We start from the raw sequence: 27,194 nt of genomic DNA, 5'->3' as shown, positions 1-27,194 counted from the left end.
TGAGAAATTTAAAAAAAATGTCAAAAATTGAAAAAGTGACCACCTGGGTAAAGTGAACGCCTGAGTAAGGTAACCATTTTCTACAAGTTTTATTTCAAGAGTCCTATTTAAAGAGTCTTCGTAAAGTGACCACCTCTATATAGTGACCCTTTGACTTGGTCCCGAGGGTGGTCAATTTAGACAGGTTCCACTGTATATATATATATATATATATATATATATATATATATATATATATATATATATATATATATATATATATATATATATATATATACACGTCTCAAACATAGCAACAAAATATTTTTTTTGTTTTTTAGATCTTACATAAAAAATAATCTGCAAACGCTACAGTTTCTGTTACAGATGTTTGCTAAAAATTCTGAAGGAAATTGTTTTACGTTTCTAAAATCCTATAATGTTTTTGAAATAAGTGGTCCCGAACTGGCCAGTACTAGGAAGTACGAACTAGGAAGTAGCCAGTCTAGGATCACTCCACTTACTGGAAAATTAATCGTTCTAGAGCACTCAAATACGATATCGGAAAGGTTAAAATCTATAAGTTACATTTTGCTCCAGGTCCATTTGCAATAAGAAAGCAAAAAAGCAACAAGAAAAAGAAAACTTGTTAAAATTTTTGAAGTAGTTTTGGTGATGAAAAAACCCATGTGTGATATTTTTACATACTTTTTTTTTTAACACAGGCACTGAATTGTGTTGCCTGGTGACAAAAGTGTCGGAGATGAGCAACATTATCCACGCCACAGATACCCGTTCACAGGGTGGACTACATTCACACATCACACAGAACAGAGGACAACATCCATACCCTGAGTGAAATCCGAACCCGGAACCATTCGCTTCGCAGAGAGGCAAGCTGACCACTCAGCCACCTGGCCGCCAATTTTGCATACTTAGATCTATAAAAAATTTTTTTTTTTTGTAGCTAACTATGTCTGTTGCCAAATTAAAGAATGAGCTGTATACGAATTAAAATTAAAAACGTTGTAACTTATTAAATTTCGTTTTAATAAAAAAAACTAGATTTTCACGTTTTTGTTACGAGCCTAAAAAACTTAAAAATAATTTTTACAAAACGGTTATGTGTAATTGGTAAAATGTATAAACTGAGACGTTCTACAAAGTTAAAAATACTAAAAGAAGAGCTTCATATAGTAATTAGTAACACCTTTCGCAAAGATGATATTTTTACAACAAACTGTTCCTAACTATTATTTTCCATAAGATACTTAATAATTTTTAGACATTTCTGATAGATAACAGGCCAATATATAGAAGTATCTTGCAAAAGTTGTGTTCTTAACCCAAAAATCTTTTTTTAAAAAACTTTAAAATGTGTCTTGTCTACGAGGTTAATTCTAGTAAGGTCTACAAGGTCGAAAGATGAATTACCAATCTTGTCTGATTATGTATATCAGTTACTGCTGCTTATCAAAAATATACAGTAGAGTCTTGATTTTCAGTACCCCGATTAACCGCTTTAACCGAGCTGTAAAATATTTCAAGGATTTGTTTTTGTTCTAGTTTATTTTTTATTTTTAAAATTATGGCCGAAAAAAATTCTGAATTTTATCTTCCAAGTACTCAAGAAAACAAGCTGACGGATAACACGAGATTACCGATGAAATGATCGTTAATATCGTCAATAATGAAAACGAATACAACGAAGATGATGAAGACAGTTACAATGGAAATCAACATGTGAAATTCTCTCTTACAAAAGTTATCGAAACTTCTGTTGAATATATAGAACAACGCGAAGAGGTGACACTATAATTTCTGTTGCCCCTGAAAAAAATGGCGAAACATATTGCTGCCGAAAAGCGCCAAAGTAATTTATAACTAAAAACGATTAAGAACTTTTTTATTTAAAAACTCTTTCACTCTTGTCAAATATGTTCTTTAAGTATTTTTAAGTAAGATTTTTTAGTTATAATATGAATTGTATATGGTGTACTCGTATAAATTTAGTATTTGCTAAATATATTACATTTATACCTACTCTTTTTCTTTCCTGTTTTATAATCTTCGCTTTAACCAAGTTTTTCGGTAATCCGAGTTAGTCGTGGTCCACATGAACTCGGATAATCGGGACTCTACTGTATTTCAAGTTCCAGTTTTCAAAAGTCTACTATAAATGGCCATCTTACGACAGTCCAACAATTTTCGTTAAGCTTAAAATGATTTTTTCCTGAAAACTATAAAACAATTTTAAAAAATATTTTTGTTTTCATATGCTTTTTTTTCTACTTCTCAGTACTCGCGAAGCTGCCTTAAAGAAGTTTCCGAAATATTTGGGCCCAATGTAAGTCTTTACTCTGAAAATAAATGTAATTTTCTACATCTTAAAATAAGTTATTTTTAAACTCAATTTATCTTTAGTTTGCCAATGATCCAGCTTCAGCGGACTCTGTTGAGGAATTTAAGGTAAGCTGAATTTTTTCCCCATTGTTATCGAGATTTCATGATATTGAGATTATTTTTCTTTGTATAAGATTTCAAGATTTTTTTTTCTTTGCTTTGATGTTTTAACTCAACTCATTAAAATTATGAAGACGATGAAATTAAACTTCAAAAGATTTGATTTGAATTTTAGTTTTCATTTTATGGTATCTTTTTTTTTGCGAACTGTACACAAGGTGTTTTTAATGGTGTAATTATGGTTTCATCAATAACAATTTTTGAAAACGTTAAAGCTACTTTGTCCTTAATTGATGGCAAAAAAAGTCTCACCCCAAGTACCATCAGTCTCAGATTTCTTTCTATTCGTTAATTTATACAAATTAGAAGTTAGTGCATATTCAATTTTGTAAGTCAGTGCATTTAGAAAGATATTTCTTCGATAAAATACTATTTTTGTTTTTGTCAATTTTCAAAGTTTTCAAATTAATTTAACTTGCAAAACGGCTTTCCAATATTTTAATTTTCGTAAAGTTTTTTTTTCTTTTCAGAAATGTTTTCATCCAATGATTATGTTCTGCTTGGCATTACCCAATTACTGTAAGAGGTAAGTTTCACATTTAATTGGGTGTCTTAAAATTGTTAGTCAATGATATACAGCAAAAAGTTTGAAATCACAGCAATTTTTAAAATCAAAAAACCACAAACAGTTAAAAACAATTTTAGATTCTTTTAAAAAAATCTTTTGCACGAAATTTGTTTCGAAGAAATTTCCCAAATGAAACCAAAATGGCTTTCTACGGTTGGCACGTAATGGTCACTTTCAGGTGAATCCAAATAACGACTGAGTAGAGAGTTCTAATTTGAGTTTGATGCAAGAAATATCACTTTAGTCCGAAATAGGCTGTTTATCATTTCTATATTCCCAAGACAATTATGTACAGTACGCAAGAAACAAAAAAAAAAACGGACCAGTCTGAACAACTTTTGATCTAATGATCGGATATTAATGTTCTAGAACTCAAGCTTAATAGTTCGACGAATGACTTCAATTATTCTGATTAATTAGTGGAGAAGTTACGAAGTTAGTTTTAGTTACGAAATCAGATACAAAAATGTTCTTCCTCGGAATAAACATACCTTTCTTTCAACAGATTCAGATTTCTAACCCCCCTCCCCCCAAAAAAAATATAAGGGGTAGCCGATATCTAGGAAATATGGTCCCCATAGTTTGTTCAGAAAAACGATCCAAGTTGCAAAATTTTTATGAAACACAAGCAGGATGATCGCGTGATAAACGTATACCATATTTCTTCCCACCACATTTTGGACATACAATAGTCAGGTAATTCCGGTTGGAATGAGGACCTCGTGTCGTCATAATCTCGTTGTTTTTTAAATTCTAACATATTACTATTTCAAACCCATAATGTTAATTTTATTTTTTGCGTATTTCGCCGTATCTCGAGAGCTTTTTACGCGATTTGAAGTTTTAAAAAGTCGCTTATCCAAAGATAATTCTACGCAAAAATAAATTTTAGTAAATATTTATTATTTTTAATATTTTTTTTAAATAACAGTCACACAAATTTTGAAATGTCAGAATACAATTTCTTACACCGTTTTAAAGTTCGTAAGTTTATATGCCAAAATATAAAATTTGAGTGAATTTAATTGTATAGTTCCTAAGTAATCGAATTTTAAGTATACGTTTTCTTTAAAAAAAATTTAATTTTTCAGAGGACATGTTCAATCCCTTTCTCTCAAATTTTGTATTTTGAGATAGAAAATAAAATTACATACTTTAAAATGATGAAAAAAAGTTCATACCTTAAAATTCACATTTTTTTCTTCTATCATTAAATAAAATATTAAAAGTTAATAAGTAACTACTTAAAGTTATTTTTTTGTATGGAATCATCTTTGGGTAAACGTGTAATTAAGTGCAAAAAGTTTTCAATTTGATTAAAAGGTTTTCGAGATATCGCGAAATAAGCAAAAAGTAAAATCAACACCAAGGGATCAAAATGTTTTACAGCTCTCTTCACCAAGCTATTGTGACTATATTAGCAATATTCCTGCTACCCCCTATATTTTGGGTTCCAGAAATCTGAACCCACCGATAAAAGGTATGCTTATTCGCATACCTTTTCTCAGTGTAAAGTTCATTTTTGCGTCTGATTTCGTAACTTAAATTATCGTCGGCATTGATTAATTTGCATTATCCCCTCAAACCATTAAGTTTGAATTCTAGAACGTGAAGATCTGATCATTAGATCAAAAGTTATTAAGTTTTTTTTTTTGGACCCACAGTAATTTCTAACTAATGATATGTTATTTCACTGATTATAGAACTTTGATTCCATCCAAAAACGAACAATAAATTAAGTTTTTTTGCTCACGAAAATGGTACTCTAAATAGCCATTTTTAACAAAGTACGAAGGAAAAACATTTTTTCAGGCAGAAAAAATAAATAATTTTGTCTCTTTTTCAGTGATTTGATGAAATGAGCTGATGAACTGAGAGAATTCTGATTTCTTTGTATAAAGAAGGAGAGAAGAAAACATCTTAGAGAAAAATGAATGAATTGTGTCACTAATACACTTATTGAAAATAAATAGCGAATCCCTTGTGAATCTTTTCTTTCTTTACATTCTCTTATCCAGAATGCAATAATAGAAAGGATACTAATAAGGTCTGCATTGTGTTTTGTATTTTTAACACGGTTGCACTCGTCATACATAAATATACATATACTATAGAGGTTCCAAAAATAAAAATATATACTTTCATTGATTAAAAACACCTTGTGTACAGTCAGCAAAAAAAAAAGATATCACCCTGAATAACTTTCGTTCTAATAATCGGATTTTCTCGAACAAAGTGTCAATCTTAATGGTTCCTGGGGGTGATCTCAAATATTCGAATTAATTAGTGCTAACTATTAATTAAGTTACGAAATCAGACACAAAAACGTACTTTTTCTGAGTAAACATATATTTTTTTTTTACATATTTGGATTCCTTATCTTCAAAATACAGGGAGTAGCCGTAATCTGAGAAATGTGGTCCCCATGGTTCGGTCAGGAGAGCGATTCAAAGTTCGGACCCCTTAATGTTAATTTCGTTTTTTGCATTTTCAGTCATATTTTCAAAACTAATGAAGCAATTCGAAAAAAATTTGCACCCACTTATAAAACTCATTTACCCAAAGATTATTTCATGAAAAAAATAATTTTTAATAATAATAATGATAAAAATGATAATAATAATTATTTATCATTTTTTATTATTTAATTAAAGTTAGGATGAAAAAATGTAGAACTATAAGGTATGGATTCTTTTACATCATATTAATCTACTTATTTTTCAAATGAAAAATCTAAAGTTTCAACTGTTTTTATTTATTAGAAGATTAGAAAAATTAAAACTAATTATTTAAAAAAAAATAATTTGGCGACAATGAAGAAATGATTAAATGGGGCTATTAATATTAAAATGTTATAAACTTTCGAGGAACTTGACTTAGCGCGCGTAGCGTAAAATTTCATTCATATTTATTTCGTTAGTAATCGTTTGCTAATCTTTTTATTTTTATTTTTTTAAAACTATAAAATACTATGTTTCCTTTTTAGTCGTCTAAAAATCTATTTGCAATTTAGTAAAGAAATTTGAATAAAACATTTTATTGAATAAAAAACAGTTTTACAAAAGCATGCTTCTGATGGAATATGATTATATGCAAGATTGTGCTTATTTAATGTGATTAATATTTATTTTTTAGTTTTTTTTTCAATAACTGATACAATTTCAATAATATACATATGTATGAATAGATTTGGAATAAAATATTTATAAATTTCTTGAAATTTTTTTTTTAATATTAATAAAAATACGTAGTAAACATATTTACGCATATCTCACATCATCGCAAATTTCGCAACATCGTATATATCGTCTTAATTTTAAAAGTAATTTTTTAATCACCTGTCCGGAAGTGTTTCGCAGAACTACTTTACCAACTACTTAATTAAATTTCAACATTTTCAAAAATCTTATTCATTACCCTACTACGTTCATTATTTCATCATTAATATACTAATAATTTTTTTTAGTACTTTAATTTAGGTTTTCTTTAAAGTAAAGTTCCTTTTTAAATTATAGTCAAGTTTTTTTTATTGTCTGATAGCTAAGAATAAAACCTTGTTAAGAAATTAAAAACATTCCGATGTTTAAAATTATTTAATGCGAAACAGCTGATTATTTACTAAGCACACTATTTTTTTCGAAAAAAAATAAATAAATCATTGATTGTTTTTTTTCCTGCTTTGTTTCGTGTGATTTCAACATAGATTATCTAAAATAGTGTTGATGTTTTATAAGTCACTACAAAAAGTATAAAGATACCGAACATAAAAAGCAGTCGAATACATAGCCAAAACTTTTAAGCGTCTTAAAATATCTCAGTATCTTAAATGTCGCCCTAACATCTTAGTTGTGAAATTAAATTTTTAATTATCTGACCAAGTGTGATTCACTAATTATTTCATTATATCTTTTATTCTTTCTTTATGATTCCATGTAAATTTTTTTTCCGGATAATATACTAAACTATTTTATTTAATTTTTTACTTTAGCACGATTCCCAAGATATTATTGTAGTATAATTTGTTATCAGGAAAAATGCCTTTTTTTTTGTTAAACAGAAACTACTAAAAATTGAAATTTGTGAGAAGATTCCGAAGCTGTGCCAATTTTAGAATCATCTGATTTAAAAAAAAAATTCAATAAAAAATACGCAATTTCCGAACTTAATTTGATTAAAAATAAAATATAAAATTTAAAAAAAATGTGGCAAGAAGGCTAGCATACTTTTTACAGAAACTGTGAAAACCAATTTTTCCTATATTTCGTCAAAAGAGTATAAGAATGATATTGCTCCAAGGGACCTACTCTATAATTTCGCTATTTCTAGAATGAAATCTGTTTGATCGAAACATATTTCCTTGAAAATTAAAACGAGGAAAAAATAAACTTTTATTATTTATCTAAGATTATTCCATTTATTTAATGATAGTGGTATCAAGGTTAAGGATATGTGATGGAAGCCCCGTTTACTATTATACTATCATCATCATCATCAGCATTGGCACGACAGCCCTTTGTGAGCCTGGGCCTTCCTCAGAAGCTTTTCCCATTCTGCCCTTCTCCCAGCAATTGTTTTCTAGTTCTTTACTTTTAGGATGGCATAATCCTCATCCACGCAGTCTTTCCATCTCTTTTTGGGCCTTCCTCTTGTCCTTTTGTTGGAGGGGGTTGCATTAGAGACTCTCAATGCTGTTCGTTCTGGGCTCATTCTCACTACATGCCCGGCCCATCTCATTCTACTTAATTTAATAGATTTAATGATATCATCGCCATCAAAGATTCTATATATTTCAAAATTATATCTTTTCCTCCAGTTGTCGTTATCGAGTATGGGGCCAAAGATGGTTTGTAGGACCTTCCTTTCGAAGGTTGCTAATAACTTCTCTTCCCTTTTTGTTAAAGTCCATGTCTCTGAAGCATAACTCAAAACTGACTTGATTAATACCTTATAAAGTAAGATCTTAGTCTTTCTTTTTATTAAGTGAGATTTCAATAATGATCTTAAACCCTAGAAGCAGCGATTGGCCGCGATTATTCTTTTTTTGATTTCAGGATTGATGTCATTTTGATAGTTTATTTCTGATCCTAGATAAGTAAAATTTTTTACAGATTCAAATTTAAAAGAATCTATTTTAAACAATTTAGGGATGGTTTCCATTGTACCACAATACATATATTTTGTTTTCTCCACATTCACTCTTAAGTTAATTTTTCTAGCTGATTTTTCCAGTGCCAAAATTTTTTCCCTTAGTGCTGTCCTAGATCTTGCGATGATATCTACATCATCGGCGTATGCCAAAATCTGCACTGATTTATTAAATATAGTACCTGTAGTATTTATGCCAGCATCTCTAAAAACTTTTTCTAAGGCTATGTTGAACAGAAGACACGCTAATGCATCTCCCTGTCTAACTCCATTAAGAATTTCAAAAGAAGTAGATAGTTCCCCTTGAATTCGTACTGTTGAAATGGTTTCAGTGAGTGAGAGCATTACAAGTCTGATCAATTTTGATGGAATATTAAAATCATATAGGGTCCTTAATAGCTCAGTCCTATTAATACTGTCATATGCCGCCTTAAAATCCACAAATAAATGATGGGTCTCTATTCCAAATTCTCTACATTTCTCCAAGGTTTGTCGTAGGGTGAAGATTTGGTCAACTGTGGACCTTTCCTTGCGGAAGTCACACTGATAATCACCTATGACGCTGTCTACAATGGGAGACAGACGTTCAAATAGGATATTTGAGAAGACCTTATAGGCAACGCATAACAGACTTATTCCTCTATAGTTGTGACAGTCCAATACATCCCCTTTTTTTATGTATTGGACATAAAATACTCAACTTCCATTCAGTAGGTAATATCTCTCTCTCACAGCTAGATAGAATAATTTTAAAGATGTTGTTTACAATAGCGTTCCCACCATATTTTAGAATTTCAGCTGGGGTATCATCTGGTCCTGCCGCTTTATCACATTTCAGCTTGTTGATAGCGTGTTGTACCTCTTCCAGGGTCGGAGTGTCAACCAGTGTATCATTGATATTGTTGACCATAAAATTTAATTCACTTGACTCATTGGAGTTAAGTAAATGATCAAAGTGTTCAACCCATCTATCCATAATTTTATTTCTCTCATTAACAATAGTTCCATTTTCATCTTTACAAAGAGAGATCCTAGGTTTAAAGTCTCTTCTTCCCTCACTGATGACCCGATAAAAAGCTCTGCTTTCATGGTTGGTCCTGAGAGATTCGACTTCTTTAAATTGGTTCTCCCTATAAGCTTTCTTTTTTCCTTTGTGTACTTTCTTTTCCTCTCTACGTGCACTCCTATAATCATCGATTGATCCTCTGGTAAATTTTCTGTTAAGCATATTTTCATAAGCTTTATTTTTATAAGTGGCAAGAAGGCTAGCATACTTTTTACAGAAACTGTGAAAACCAATTTTTCCTATATTTCGTCAAAAGAGTATAAGAATGATATTGCTCCAAGGGACCTACTCTATAATTTCGCTATTTCTAGAATTAAATCTGTCATTGTTTTTATCATTGATCGAAACATATTTCCTTGAAAATTAAAACGAGGAAAAAATAAACTTTTATTATTTATCTAAGATTATTTCATTTATTTAATGATAGCGGTATCAAGGTTAAGGATATGTGATGGAAGCCCCGTTTACTATTATACTATAAATGCATTAAGTCATGCAGCTTGAATAATTTATTTTAAGCAAATTATTTAATAATTTTAAACAAATAAGGGTGTAAAAATAAACTCGATCAAAATACTCCGAAAGTATACCCTAAAATATATGCAGAATAAACTTTGGAATCGATATATAAAAAATACCTTTTCAAACAACTTCGAGTGGGACGGAAACGCTAATTTGTCAGAAATAGTTGTCCTTGTAACTATTTAATTTCGATTCCTGGTGTTAGGGGACATTCCATTTTCACACTCGACTTTTGAAATTTCAATTGTAAACGGATTTTTTTTATGTCCTTAAATTAAAATGTTAAGGCTTGCAGCAAAAAAAAAAATTGTACTGCACTGATTTTTTTACAAAGTAGTGAATTATTATTTTCTCAATCTAAGAACCTGTGCCTATTACTTATGTAAAACTTATTTTAATATTGAGTGAAATAATTTAAGGGGACAATGGACGTTCAAAACCAAAAATTTTAATTTTCATCCTAGCCATATGAAATTTTTATTGAATGTTGGTAAGACCAATGTAAGCCTGTGTATAATTTTTTTAAAGAAAACATTAATTATTTTTCAAGTTACAGCTAAAAGTATCTTTTTAATTAACGATAAATTAGCAATACATAAAATGTCCCTTGCGCATCAGTTTTGATTTTTTCAAAATTATTTTTGAACAAAAAAGGAGGTTATAAGTACTTTAATGTATTTAACTTGTTTCAGGTACAATATAGAGCAATAATGTGTATCAAAAGTTTTTTTACACATCGCTCTTAAATTTTCATCAAAAAATTACTATTCATAAACTTTCGTTTAAATATTAGCAACACAAATTTTTGTGCAATGCTAACTAATTGTAGTTCTATCTTTAGAACAAACATCAAACAATTCCAGAAAAAAATTTCAGAGCAATAGAGCAAAAATTGATACGCAAGGAACTTTTCGAAGATAGAAAATCGTCCAAAAATCTTATTCTGAGAAAAATCTATATTTTTCAATGCAAATGACTTACAACATACAAATTGAAACTTTTATAACTCGTTAACAAAAACTCCAATTTGAATTCTGTTTGCTGTATATTATTCAGAAAAGTATGATTTTTTTTAATATCACAAGAAACAAAAACCTAAAATTTTAAGGATTTTTCGTATTTTGAACGTCTATTGTCCCCTTAATATGTTGTGTAACTAAATAGATAATCCCAAGAAACTGAATCGAAAATATAAAAACTTCATTGATCAAAAAAATAATAGCTGATAATAAAAATAGACATGTTTTGAGCGTCCAATAATAAAAGTCACAAGTTATTCAAGCTTGACAAGTTTTGAGAATGAGCAATTATATTTGAACGCTCGAAACATGTCGACTTTTATTCCCTCTTCATATTTTTCGAAGCCAGTTGAGTTTTTATCATCAATTATATGGTTTTAAATTTGTGTCTTGAGCATTATTTTGATAAGGATTTTACACTCGTTAAAGTAGACATATACATTTTCATATTTTAACAGGACTTATGTGATCTTTAAAAACGTAAGAGCATCAATATTGTAAAAGTTATATTTAATTTTAAAATTGAAATTTCGAGACCAGATATTTTGAGTAATTGAAATTAAATATTTTACCTTTTAAGTTTTCGCCCCCCCCCCCCCATTTCAGTATCTTAAGGACCTTACCCACTCTGTTTAAAAAGAGAGTATCGTATCAGATATAGATGTTACCGACAAAGTATGAAACGCCGGCAATGTATAGAAAGCCGGATATTTTTAGCCAAAGTATGAAATATGAGAAGTATTACATACTTTCCCTCGGCATTGTATGTAATGCCTAGGCATTCTGTAGAATGCCAAATGTTATTTAGGCAAAGTATGAAATAAACGTCCTGATGAGGTTATTATGTAAATGATGTGCATGTTACTGTGAATGACAGAAATCGGTGGCGGTTAACTTCCACCGGTGAATGTTGACAATCACATAGTCGCTTTGGTGAATGTCCGAAATATTTATTACATCTGATTTGATATTAATTTATATGTGGATATAATTACATTTCTTCTATATTTTAATGCTTACTGACGATAGATTAGAAGAAACACCAGTGTTTGGAGTATCGGGCAAATATATACCGAGCAATGGTACTTGACCTTAAAAAAATATCAGTGTAGGATATACCGAGCAATTGCACTTGACCTTAATAAAACATCAATATAGGGTATACCGGCCAAATGTATACCGGGCAGTGACACTTAACTAGACCTAGTATATAGTTTGGTTAGTCTAGTCATACTAGGTCTAGTTAAGTACCATTGTCCGGTATGCATTTGATCGGTATATCCTACACTGATGTTTTATTAAGGTCAAGTGCCAGTGCCCGGTAAACCCTACACTGATGTTTCTTTAAGATCAAGTGCCACTGTCCGGTATACCCTACACTGATGTTTTTTTAAGGTCAAATGCCCGATACTCCAAACACTGATGTTTCTTCTAATCTATCGCTAGTAAGTATTAAAATATCGAATAAATGTAATCAATCGTCAGTAAGCATTAAAATATGGAATAAATCTAATTATATCCACGAATAAATTAATATCAAATCGGATGTAATAAATATTTCGGACATTCACCAAAGCGACTATGTGATTGTCGACATTCACAGATGAAAGTCAACAACCATCGATTTCGGTCATTATAACATGCACATAATAACCTCATCAGGACGCTTATTTCATTCTTTGCCTAAACAGCATTTGGCATTCTGTAGAATGCCTAGGCAATGTGTTAAATATAAATCATTTCATACTTTGCCGGCTAGTTTTAGGCATTCTACACAATGCCTAGGCATTCTATACAGTGCCAGATTTCATACTTTGCTGGTAACATATATAAGAAAACCAAAATAATCATAGTAGCAGTATTTGGTGATAAATGTAGCTTATCGTAATTGAAGAATATGCTGAGCAGAATTTCTTGGTGAATTTGCGAACGTAAGTTTCAGAATGTATCGAAACATGAGGATGCTATTTGCTAATCATCTTTATCCAAAGAAAACCTTGTAACCTTAATATCTAGCAGAATGAAGCGATTTTTTTAAACAATGAATCTTACAATATGCAACATATTATTTAAACATCTTATTCTTGAACTAAACATATTTCAATGTTTTTAAAATACCACTAAACATTCAGCAATTTCTTGAGTTATAGAAAAAAGAAATATCGTAAATTATAGGAAACCTTGCGAATGTGCATTAGAATTACTATACAAATAAATTTTATTTTTCAAGCACTTTTTTTTCTTCTTCAAACTTTCTTGCCTAGAAGACTCGATTAAAGCTGTAAAAATGATTATCCCTAAAATTTTGTATATAGCATAACATAATAAGTTATGTTAATTTGATTTTAGTATGTATAATCCTCGAAAAAATGTAGAAAAAACAACATAATCTAAATAAAATTAGATAAAAAGTTCATGTATTTAAATTCTAAGAACTTAGAGAATCATAAATAATTTATAAATCGATTCAATTTTTCTTTTCAAAGGAGATTAAAAGAAGAAAAATTTGCTTTTCGGACAGAAATCAGCTTAAAAATTGTCTATTGCCTAGAAACTTCGAGATATTTTCTATTAACTATTAATTAAACCAATCGCAGAACATTATTTCATTTTTTTTTACAGTCAGAGCTTGGTTGCTTAGCAACCTATTAAAATTACGCATTCTTCTTTTGAAATAGTCAATGGGTTATCTTAAAATATTCATTTGAGTTGGCGACTTTTTTTGGCTGTTTTCTGGACTATCGCTAAATATATAAATCTTTATTGCGTCGCAAATTACGACCCAATTTTTTAAAACTTTGTCTACCACCCCTAATTCAAGTGTCTGGATTCCAACTATGTAAAAAAAAATGTTTATTCAAAGAAAGTACGTTTTTGTGTCTGATTTCGAAACTTAATTAATAGTTAGCGCTAATTAATTAGCATATTTGAGGTCACACCATGGAACCATTAAGACTGACACTTTGTTCGTGAAAATCCGATCATTAGAACGAAAGTTATTCAGGGTGATACCTTTTTTTTGCGGACTGTACATGTTATGTAATTATTTATTTATTTTTGGAATTACTATTTCCCTTCTAATATCTAGCATTATTGTATGAAAAACAGTGTAAGAAGTAATAAAAAGCAACTAGGATGTAATATAAGTTCATTTATTCAATTAATTAAAATTATGGAAAGAGATGGGAATGTTTTTTTTTTTTAAGCAAAATGTTTTTAGTGCGGTATTAAAAAATTAAATTCGTTCGTGATCAAAAACAATCTACTACAAGAGAATAATTCCTTTAAAAGAATGATCCTGTTATAACTAAAATAATGTCCTTTCCATGTTTCACAATAGTTATGCTAATTTTTATGATACACAAGCAGGATGATCGCGCGATAAACGTATACCATATTTCTTCCCAACGCATCTTGGACATACAATAGTCAGGTAATTCCGGTTGGAATGATGCTTATAAACTTTGCAAAACATAAGTAAATTAGGATATGTTAGTAAATTTGGGCTTATATTTGATAAGCTTAGTGGAAGAACCGGCTAAGTCACATTTGTTAAATTATATATATATATATATATATATATATATATATATATATATATATATATATATACACAAATTAACATGAAAAACATGAATAAAATAAAAATAAAAACTAAATGGTAGAGAAACAAGAATGGTATAAGCAAATAGTCGTTGTCAAGACACATCTAATTGCCATAAATAATGCGATATTTCTGAATAAAGAATAATTATCCTAAGATAAAAATTATTCTTTATATGTGTCGATATCGCAAAAAACCTTATTTTGAAAAAAATCATGAAAATAAAAGAAACATGTAAAAGGAAATCAAACTTACCGGCGTGAATTAAAACGCGGTTTAGGTTTAAAAGTACAATAATAAAACAGTTAACAAAAATCGCGAAGATGTAAAATATTGCTTATAGCTTGAATCGAATATAATAAAATTAAAAAAACATTTGATCGAAGAAGAAGAAAAAAATGTTTAGGTAAAATATTAGTGCTGCCACCTATGAGAAACAATTAGTAAAAAGGTAATAAAATTGAAATAATAATAAAAATGTTTAACGGATTGAATAAATTAGCAGTCTTAAAAAAATAAATAAATAAAAAAAATAAGTAAATAAATAAATAAATAAATAAAAAATAAGAATAAAAAAAATTAAAAAAAAAAAATAAAAAAAAAAAAAATCATTAATAGGGAAATTAATTTAAAAGTCAGTCTGTCAGGATAGAAAGCCGTTTATCCATATATATATATATATATATATATATATATATATATATATATATACATATTTAAGCAAAAGTAATGTATAAAAAGTAACAATATTTATTAAAATACAATTCGAGGAGATCTAGATTTCAAACAACCTTAAATTTCATTAAGAAATTTAATGAAAAAATATAAAAATTTTAATTTAAATATATATATTCGTAAAATATATAAATATGTAAAATAATTCTTTGTAACAGCTGAAATAATTGGAAATATCAAGAAACCAAAGCGAAAATCAAAACTCCATGTCAGATATAAAAATGACCATAAATACCAAATAAAAGTACCAGATTTTAGAAAGAAAAAAATCAAATATTTAGAAAGTTTGTTTTTACTTTCAGAGTCTATAGTTCAGAAATAAATTAACGTGTTGATAAAATTTGATAAACATTATATCTTAAAAACACAGTTAAGTATATGTATCACTTGAAATTTACTATATTAAAAATTATATTTTGTTTTTTCGAACATTAAAAATTTTTTTTTGTAAATTTTAAACAATGAAAGCTTTTGTGGGTGTGCTAAATATATGCCATAATAATTCCCTTTATAATCAAAAATAAAGTTATGAATATAGAACAATTTTTTAATTTTTCAATTTACTGGCTGGATAGATTTATATGTTTTTATAACTTGAATGTTCGGATTATTGTACAATCCGAAAACGAAGAAAAAAAAATTCCTTAAAAAAATACGAAATTAAAAGCACTATGAAATTATAATACTTATGATGAGCTCTAACTCGCCAAAAATTTCCTCGCAACAGTTGCGCAACTTCCTGTTATTTATAACGTTTTTAAATTTGAATATTTTGATACAAAAACGATTATAAATGTCATTTAAAAAACAATCTGTAGTAATAGGAGCAAAACTTATTTCAAACTTAAAATCCCTTCACGCGATTTAGGTGAGATCAAGAGAGTTATTGAACTTATGAACTATAACTGTAATAACTCGGTTTAATTTTTTTAGGATACATTTTGCTCTGGTGGAATCAAACGGTACTCGTTCGTGATTACGAACTACTAACTACTACAAGAGAATAACTGAGTTTTCCTTGACAAAACATGCTTCTGTTTTAAATGAACAAATCTCCTTTGAATGTTTTACAATCGTTATCCTTATTTGTAAAAAACACTCGCACACGATGATCTCGCTATAGACTAATATTATCGTTTTATTAAAATGATGTTTTTGAGATAAAACCTTTTTGCTTTGTTACTAAAATACAGAAACGAAAGAAATTGTGCACGCTTATCGAAAAATGACAATTGCATAACGAAACCGTGCAAACATCATCTAAAAAATAGGATATTTTTCCGTTTTATATTATTGCATTGTGAAAATAAATTTAAAATAAAATATATACTTACTGAAATTACATAGGGCAATACAACAATATGCTACAAGTTTAACTAAAAAACGTTTTTAAAAGGAAAAACATAATAACTAATTAAATAAAATAATAAATAGATAAAATATCACGGTTTACATGTAGGGAATAAGATTTTTCTGTTGACTGCTTTAACATTTATTAGAAAGTCCAGAAACTTTCTTCTAGAAACTTTGTTTCATTGGAGACGGAAACTTCCGTATTTGAAATTTTCATAATTGAATTCGCTTGGGCACATTTATAAATTTTTGTATAGAAAAATGTAACGGTTTCCATGCAGGCAATTAGATGTTTCAGAGTGCAATGCTGCTATTTAGAGAAAAGTTCAGAAATTTTATTCTGGAAATATTGGGTCAACTCAGGAAGGAAACTTAAAAGGAAATTCACATATCTGAATTTGATTGGGGCAATACAGCAAAGATGCTCACTCTTGAATTGTGCAGAAAAGCGTTTATGATATAGCGTTATAGCCAGTATTAAGTTGTAACGCAGGTGACGCATAAATATATTCGATTGGATAAAAAATAAGCAAATTTCGAAAACTTGAAATTTTGAGACTGTGTGAAAAATGTGAAAAGACACATTCTGGTGCGCACATCCACTATTCAAAAATTCACATAATATTGACAGGAAAGATTTACTCAGCAAATTATACACACTCCTTCTTTGTTTGATATAATTGAAATTGTTATCTGTTTCAGGCGTAAGTCAGTCAACCTCTTCTAGCTCATGTCATTCGCAGGAAGCAGGAAGTGCTCCCTTGATTCGTGTTGCTATACCCGTTCAGAAACTAACTTTCATGACGTAAAATTGGTGATGGCTAGATGCCTTAAAGATGAAAAAGAGATTTTTTCTAACCAACAAACAACACATATTCCAACTCTAAAAGCTACTTACTTGCAAGGAAGCGAGATTCTAGAATGATTTTGCAATTTGCGGTAAAACAAATTGTGGTATGCCTGATGGATGTACTTCGATTGAACTTTCATAATTTCGATGAAATGTCTGCATTGAGAGGTACTGGAAAACCAAATCTTTATTTCTGTTGATTATGCAAATGGCACAAAGTCAAAAGTATACTAGCTTCTTAATCTCGGGGAATGATTTATCATACCTGCTATCCATTACCAAGCCATCAGCTTTTAAAGTGTTTCAGAATTACTACGGCTTGCTGTAATTTTGCTTGCCATCGTACTTCTCAGAACGTCTCAGTAAGATATCAAATATTTTTAACAGCTATGAATGTGACAAAATTGTGGAGTACTCAAAAAAACGGACCACATAGAATAACTTTTGATCTAATGATCGGATCTTCACCTTCTGGTTAGGAGGAGTGACCTCAAATATGCTAATAAACTAGTGCAGACGATACTTTAAGTTACGAAATTAGAAACAAAAACTTATTTTCTCCGAATAAACATGCCTTTTTTCCAAAAGGAATTCGGATTTCTAAATCGCAAAATATCGGGGGAAGTCGCTGTCTTGGAAATATGGTCCCCATAGTATAATCAGGAGATTTATTCAAAGTTTGAACTCATTAATGTTAATTTTGTATTGTACCTTTCAGCAAAAAAAAAATAGACCAAGAATATCACTTAAAACCGAAGATTGGAGAGAGTAACTGATTACGGATGTGAAATAAACGATGTAAAAGTATCCAAGATTCCTTAAAAAAATCTCATGCAATAGAAAAAAATTTAGTTGTTCTCCAGGGTCAAAATATCGTTTTTTTTATGTAGCTGAAGAGAGTCTTTGTATACAAGTATTTTTGTTTTAAAATTTATTTTAAAGAAAATTTTTACAATGAGAACCAAACAGAACTTCAAAGTGATTGGTGGAAATCGGTAAAGTAGATTTAAACAATGGACAAATCTTTTTTTTAAATAGAAAAAAAAAAAGCATATGTTTATTCAGTAGTATCTCATTTCACGAATTCAAAGGAGGGGGGGGGGTGAGAAATAAAACAATATTTAAGCTAAAACCTTCCTCATATTTCTCACACAAGTGCCCACTTAGAATTGGAATTCAAGATAGAAATGTTACTCAGATTAATTTGCATTCTCGTTTCAACAGTTGTATATTGTACAGCATTTGATTTATTTAAAAAAGCACGTGAGCATGTCATTCTTGTAGCCGTAACCACCACTGTAAGATGTGCTTTTCACCAATATTGTGACTGTGGTATGCATATACTTTCAATATTTTTTCTGTAGTCGAAATTTGCATGTATAATAGACTAATTTTAATTTTTATTTCATAACCGTCACCGGACTTTCTGAGGTAGCTAAAACACATTTACTTCGCATGGAGAGGAAAACATGGTTAGCGTGACGGCAATGGGACTCTAAACTATGCGTAGCAATGAGAATATTTATGTCAGTGCGAGCAGGGTGCGGAGCTTGTATAGACCAGCCATCGCTGGGATTCGAACATGGTCCACTTCATTGGATGGTGCACGCTCTATCCCCTAAGCCACCGCTGCTCTCTATTAGACTAATTTTATTTTATAACCGTATTTGAACAGCCGACTTTAGTATGGGTTTACGACTACTAATGTTTAACTCCGTAATCCTGTAATTTTGAACCCAATCCAGAAGACAAGGAAATTCCTGGATGAGTACCTCCAGAGATTTTAATTTGTTATGGGAACATAGAGGGCTTTGTGATGAGGCACCGCGGTTGATGGTGTCAAGTCTCGCCTGTTCTGCCCACGGCTAAGATATTGAACTTTAGATTTAGCATTGGTATCAGATAGATAGATCCAAGCTTCATCAGTTGTAATGAACTTTTGCAATCTGTCCTTACGGAGAAGCTTGTAGAGGGGCCATGAACGTTGCCTCCTAATCTGCGCCGATTTCTCACTTAAATGATGACATTTAGGATTTTTATGGCATTTTTTCTTCAACTTTTGTTTTAGTTGATAGCTTACAACTTGCTGACTCACGTTAAGAGCTTTAGCCATGCTTGCCTGTGTTGGTGGATTCGGTTTTGATGTCATCTTATCAAGCTTCTGAAAATCTGATTTCTTCAATTTGCTTGGCCGTCCACTTCTTTTTGGTTTTGCATTATTTTGCATCGATCCGAGTTTTGAATTCTTGATGCGACTGATATGGCTGAGTGAAATCGCAATACCTTTCTTTTTAAAATGGGTTTGTATAATCCTGTGGCTCCATCGAAGTTCTAAAAATGCTTGTACTTGACCAATTAGATTTTTATCAAATTTCTTCAAAGGCATTTTTGTGATTTCATGAAATAGTATTGCAATTGAAAGTCTAATAGCAGAGCTTTAGATCAGTATGCTATAGCAGGGAGCTAAGCCCCTTGTTCGCTGCCGCTCACCATCCCCGATTATTGCTCTGCAATATTGCTTCGCAATAATTGTCTTTTCTTGACAGAAACCAATTTTTCTATTAAAGTTAATATTATTCACTTAACATATATGTACTAACAGGAAATCTGTTTACTTACTCTTGTGCCTCTACTTCCCAAGTCTAAATATTACTCTCAAATATTACTTTACCCAAATATTAGATCTCTTGGTGAACGGAAGTGATTTTTCGAAGTAATCATTTTTTAAAATAGCATTTATATTCTTATAGCATTGTATTGTTCAAACAAATTTGATGAGTTCACAACCATAATTTAATACTCTCGCTAATAGTAGCAGTACTGGAAAATAAGTTTAAATTAAGGAAACAAAAATATTTAAAGAAAAACAATACCTTTAAGACTATTGTTAATTTTGTGCAGATGACAACCATAACAATATGGACATGCATGAGGGCAAACTGGATCCTACTACGTGATTTTCCGGCCAATAAAAATGCGCCGACAACAATGGAAAACGGAGTCAGACTTCTATGATTTAATGTTATATAAAGATATGTGAAAAGGTTTTAAAACTTTAGTGGTAGATAACCACAAAAGTGATCCCTATACTTTTTTGTTATCCTGTATATAAGTAAATATGACTAAGCATCAGAATAGCAATTGAAATAATTAAATTAGAATATTATTTAAGCTTATATAAAAGTTGATACTTTGCTGGGATTCAGTGAAAATTTTAATTGAATGAAAATATTAATTAAGCTGGATTAGATTATTTCGACTCTACTCTTCTGAAGAACACACTCAAATAATGCAAAAAAAATTAAAATATTTCCATTTTTCTTATTCATTTACCCCTCTTCTGATTTTACGTCATTAGATTAAACAAATCACTTCTTTAGAAGATTTATTTTTTGGAAGAGCATCAAAATTAAAATTAATTATAATTAGAATCACATAGTATGATGCTGTTGCTCGAGACCAACTCATGATAATCTTTCCACACCGAAGAACTCCGGTACTTTTTCTCTTCGGGGCACAGTAAAAATCTATTTAAGCAGTGTCTACATTAGTACCTATATTAGTATATTTGGTATTCGTTAAAACAGTACTAATTAATAAAACCGTGTTAAGTGCAGTAATTGATGGTTTCGAGATAACGGACATATTAATAGAGTTCCATGAGTCTAAATTTTAAAGTGCGTCTTATTTCGACAAAAAGTACTAACTACCAAAAGATATTGAGTCAATAATAGTATGGCAATATTTAACGGTTCCCCTAAACGAATCAGTAACCCTTCTACATAAACTTAACTTTTTAGTTCATAACTTTTATTTATAACTTTTATTTATTTATAGTTGATTTTAAATTATTAAATTTTATTCTGATGCGTTTGAAAGCAAACAATAAACAAAAAATACATGAGGTTTCAGATTAGAAATACTAATTCATTGACGTAAAGCACGCTATCCTCGTTGATCACAGAGAATGTAAAAAGAGAAGAAAAAAACATTAAAGAACGTGCATTTAACTCCAGAACAAAATCGTTTGCAGTATAACAATGGCTTTTGCTAAGCTCAAGCAAAAAATTCATTCTTCAATTAGCTCTCTCGAACTAATTCGAAATTTTTTGACTAAATTTAGGATAGGGGTTGAAATTCCTCACTCTAGTCGATGTCTAAATTTCAGGACCTGAGCACAAATGGTTCTGGAGTTAATCGAGTATCAAGTTTACACACTTATAAATACCTCACGAAAGAAAATTGGAAAAAGTGTCCCTGTTAAAAATACTACAACTGGCCAGTGGCCAGTAGTAAAATTTCCAAATTTCGCTCCATACTTATAAAAATTAGCCTTCAGGAAAATTGCGAATTGTGTGAAGAGTTAATCAATCATATTGAATTTGATCTGGTTTATTATAATAAACAGTTAATAAGAATACTTATAAAGCACCTTCACTAATTGGGCTTACAGCAAGTTGTCTGAAATAAATCAGGTTAATTGAGCTATGAAAGATAGATTTCACATAAAAGCCTAAGAAATAACTAATATTAACCTAAAGTAAACCTAAAATTGATTAAAAAAATTTGTGGATCTTTCCAATTATCCTGGTACATTGCAAAATAATGATTCTATTTGAAAAGGGTCCATTTATTCAATCGACCTGATGCTGCTTTTATTGCTAATATCAGCGTGCTTACTTGGGAAACCAAGCGAATTTAAGGTAACATTTCTTGTTCTTCAGTGAAGCTATCTATGGCCAAGAATACGATTTCCGTCACAGACACATCACAGCCCATTTTACAGGACGAACCCATTCATTAAATCATCCACAGATCGTAAGTTTGACCTGTACCACAGAACAATCTATTTCCAACTCAGTAACCCCAAGGTATCGATTTGTTACTGGAACTTGGAGAACTTAAAGGCCCCAACAACGTGCACCAGTCACCATTTAATACACGGTGTTTCTTTGGGATTCGAAATCCCGTTCTCACAAACTCGAGTCCGACGTCTTACTAACCAGGCTATCCCGTCTTCAATTAGCCTACGACATACATCATACTATGATATGTTAGATATGATATATGATATTATGATACGATAAATATTTGCAAACAATTCAAAATTACTCTTATCTAAATTACTCTTATCTATTGCAGAGCTACCCGATGAGGAAAAAGAATGCTGGGATATCTACGATGCTAAAGTAAACTGGAATTTAATTATTTAATTTTTCAAATTTTTTGATTTATGACAAAATTTTTGATTTATGAAAATCTTTTTTAATTATGATAAAATTTTTCATTAATAATTTTTATAGTTCTTGATTACAAGTAATCTTTATGAATTGTAAAAATTTATTGGTTTCCGTAACATCAGCCTATTTTCTGCAATTCAAAAAATAAAATAATAGGTAAATAAAAAAAAATAAACAACAATAAAGATAGAGGAAATTTGAAATTCATTACTTAAAAACTTAGTTTTTGCATTGAAAACTGTGAGAAGCATTTCTAAACTTATGAAAATTGTGCGAGGTGCATCCAAAAAATAAGTTTCCCTTATGGTGGAACTTATTTATTGGCGACAAGTACAACAATGTTTCAGCTATTTTTGAACATATCCACCACCTGAATTGAAACACTTGTTGTATCGTGGGATCAACTTTTGTATCCCTCTGTCATAGAGCTCTGTCGCCTGTGAATGGAACCAGCGTGTGGCAGACGTCTTCAGCTCTCCGTCGTTGCCAAAACGCCTCAAGAAACAAGAATTTCTTGAGGCGTAAGAAAACGTGAAAATCGCTGGGAGCAAGATCATTGTCATAGAGGAGTAAAGTACCTGCAGTAAGCATTTCACGCCTCTTGTTTTGAATGGCACGTCGCAATTTCTGCATTGTTTCACAGTAACGGTCAGCGTTTACTGTTTCATCATGTGGATGGAAGTCAATGAGCAGAATGCCCTTCCTGTCCCAGAGCAACGTGCACATCACTTTCCGTACCGACAGCATCCTAAGCATTGAATTTTGTGCTCGGCTGACAGGTTTTTCGTCACATTCTAGTTCCATTTTCAGGCGGCAGAGTTCTACGACAACGGATACAAAAGTTGATCTCACGATACGACAAGTGTCTCACTTCTGGTGGTGACTATGTGGAAAAATAGCTGAAACATTGCTGTACTTGTTGCCAATAAATATGTTCCTCAAAGTGTGAGTTCTTTGTTTTTTAAAAAAATAGGGAAACTTACTTTCTGGATGACCCTCGTATATTACCTTCACAATTATAATACTCAGAAGTCTCATTAAGTTTTATTTAACGACCGGCGTTGAACAGTTGACCCAATTTTGAGTTTAAAATTATCAATGTTCAATTTTCTAGCCTTGTAATTTTGAGACTAATCCATAACACAAAAGAACTCCTGGATCAAGCAATGAGACAAACTATCCTTCATGGAGAGCTTTTTTTGCTGATGAAACTAACCCGCATTCACGTTACATGGAATGGAACACTACAAGAATTGTCTACGGTTAATCTGATGGCAAAAGGAATCTAATCCATGATCCATCTAATACTAAGAATATTTTTCATCAGCACTTGTAACATGGTCGGTGTAAACCGGGTGCATAGTTCGTGACGACCATTCGGACCCGACTCTAATTATTGAAAAGCTCTATCCCCTGAGCCACTGTGACTCTCAGAATTGTAAAGACCTAATTTCTATTCTCGATTTTAACATATTCCTATCGATGTGCCCCCCTCCACTGATATAGAGAGCAAAAGCAACCCCCCCCCCTCGTTGATATAGAAGGCAAAAGAAGCCATCCAACATGCAGCTGGTTTCAAATTATCGAGCCTTTATGAGACATTAATAACATTTCGCCTTTAGACAATTTGACTTCGGCAATTAGATCTGATTTAGGCAATTAGACAATTTAGACATTAATCAATTTGCCTTCCAACAGGAGCAGTTATGGGACAGCTTTACTTCTTCCTCAAGTATATAAATAATTCAACTAAATTGTAAAACTTGTAACACAAATGTAAAACTTGCCACCAAAGTTGTAAAATTTGCACTCAATTGCTCAACTTAGAAAATATATAAGAAAGCGTAATATAAAACCAAGTCAACACTTTCAACTTATCTATTGCTGTCATTTATCCAAAATATCATAAACCGTCATGTTATTTAGATATAAACGAAACACACTCTAGGCTAATTATTTAGTAACACCAATGTATAAAAAAATTTTGTTTAGAAAAGTTTCGATTTTTATGCCTTTTAGTAGTTAAATTGCTTGAATTTCCAATTGCTTTATTTTCGGTAAGTTCAACATCTCGTAAAACCACTTTTCATTATAATTTTTATTCATAAAAGCAGGTTTTGCATTACGTTTAAATTTCTTCTTTCTAAGAAACAGCGTTGTCTGACTAAATCTAACTTTTTTTATTATTATTATTTTAATATAAACCCGGTTTTATCCGACCAGGTTAACTCAAATCGGGTATTAGTATGTTTCCAAGTAATAAATATTATGCCCTCCAAATGGTATTTATTTTACATTGAGTAAAATCTATTTTTAGAACTAAAGAGCATTAATTTACCCTTTACATAAATATTTGAAGAATTTCATTCATGCAACTTAAGAAAAAATATGAAATTTACAGACCCGGATTTGTCCAATTTTCTTTTATTTTTAGAATTATTTTAATACAAACCCGATTTTGTCCAATCAAATCGGTTACTAGCATGCATCCAATACAATATTTCCCGCCAAATGGTATTTTTTTCATTGACTAAAATTTATTTTTTGAGCCAAAGAGTTTTAATTATTCCTTCAAGTTAAAAACTTAAACAATTTTATTCACTCATTTTAGAAAAAATAATAGAAACTTACAGACCCGGATTAGACCAACATTTTTTATTTATTTCTGGAATCAAAGTTTTAAACAAAACTCATGTATTAATGCCATTATTTTTAATCCACATTTTTTAATTGAATTCAGCAATGTTTTTAAAAAAAATATGAAATTAAAATACATTTTTTTCAAAAGTCTATATGAGCAAGTAAAATGAAAATTTTATTTATGTTATTTACACATTTACATTTAGCTGCGATAGTTCAGTGGTTAAGGCACTGAGCTGTAATTGTGAAGAGTTATGGTTACGAACCCAGCTGCGGCCAGAAGTCGAATGAATGAACAGTTGAATGAAGAAGATGAATGAACAGTTGAATGAATTCCCTCATTTAACGCCCCTCAAATAGCCTCCAACTCTGCAACTTGGAATGATCCTCTCTTATTAACAGTCTCTTATTAAATGTCTTAAACAATTAGCATATGGAAATTAAAATGAAAAATAACAATATAAAAATGAAAAATAATTTTCACCGTGAGATTTCGAATGCTTCGCATGAATTTTGTTCGAAATCGTGTTGCGGTGAATTCCGAACTTTTTTGACGCTTTCGAAACGGATAAACCATTTTTTACTTCCGCCAAGCATTTTTCTAAAGCTTCTTTGGTGTAGTAATCACAATAATTTCTTGCTCCATGTTTTCTTGGCATGTTTTTCTCAGAAAATAAAATTGCACAAAGTCAAACCAGGGTGCATTTTTTTATTAATTATAAACTAACTAACAGCTGGGAGGAAGCAAGATCTATTGCTAAAGACAGGAGGCGTTGGAGGGATATGCTGGAGGCCTTAAGTGCCCAAGGCACGTAGAGGATAAGTAAGTAAGTAAGTAACTAACATTATAATAATTAAACGCCGAAAATTATGCATGATTTGTTATCTCAATTGATAAGACTTTTAAAGTATAACCTACCTTCCTGGCCAGGATAACTAGAACTTCTTCAATCGAGCAGAATTTCCAGCCTCCGATTTTGCGACGTTAAAAAATTTGAAACTCAGTGTAACTTGAGGTCACAATTTTCCAAGAACGACGATGTTTACATTGCCAGTTCTTGGTAAACCGTTAGTTCAATATGTTGACAACTCACATCAGTTGATACCGAGCTTTAAAAAAATGCCCCTAGATGGCACGACGCAAAAATTGAAAAAATGACAGTTTGCACAATGTCACCCCATCTGACGGTACTTAAAAAGATAAAAAAAAAACTTCAAGAAATATGGGGGAGAGAGTAAACAAAATAGTTATCCAATTATAATAATAATAAAAACATCATCGGTAAACACAATGATAAACATTCATGATTTAGAATGGACTATTAAACTGTGAGAAAAAAATAAAAAAAAAAATTTTAAATTAGGAAAATTTTATAAAGTATGACGAAAAGGAAAAAAAATACTTAAAAAGGTTAAAAAAAAAGCTTCAAAAAATATGGGGAAAAATAGTAAACAAAAAAGTTATCTTATTATAATAATAATAATAACATCATTGGATTATACAATGATAAACATTCATGATTTAGAACGGACTATTAAACTGTGAGCAAAAAATGAAAAACAATTTTTTAAAATTCTGTATTTAATTATATTTTACTCTTCATTCCATGACTGAAAAAAAAGTAAACATTTCCACGTTAACTGTGGTTACATGTAGTAATTTCAAGAAAAATTTTGTTTTTGGACATTTGTGAGACCTACGGATTCCTAACGAGCATGAAACATTCTCAAAATGAAGTGTTCATTCACTGGAAAATTTAGTGTTTATTCACTGGTAAGAACTGTTCCTTCACTTGGTCATCTTACTACGTATTATTTGAACCACCAAAAACTTAAAACAATATTATGCAAGTTTTCTATTTTTTTTTTATGCATAATTTGCCTTTAATAACAAATATGTTGACACCGTCATTTAGCTAAAATTACAAATGTTGAAATTTTTGATTTATT

The 27,194-nt window shown here is 30.4% G+C and overlaps 1 protein-coding gene across 1 annotated transcript in view; it reads right to left on the bottom strand.

Moving 5' to 3' along the window:
• The window catches only part of LOC107451914 (acyl-coenzyme A synthetase ACSM3, mitochondrial), a 106,280-nt gene that overhangs the window by 68,755 nt on the left and 10,331 nt on the right, over positions 1 to 27,194 (bottom strand). The window lies entirely within an intron of this gene.

This window comes from Parasteatoda tepidariorum, chromosome 7 (assembly GCF_982258835.1).
Source record: "Parasteatoda tepidariorum strain Cologne lab strain chromosome 7, Ptep-v5.0, whole genome shotgun sequence".
Classification (NCBI taxonomy): domain Eukaryota; kingdom Metazoa; phylum Arthropoda; class Arachnida; order Araneae; family Theridiidae; genus Parasteatoda; species Parasteatoda tepidariorum.
Note: the sequence above shows the minus strand (reverse complement) of the source record. Positions and strands in the feature narration are given on the sequence as shown.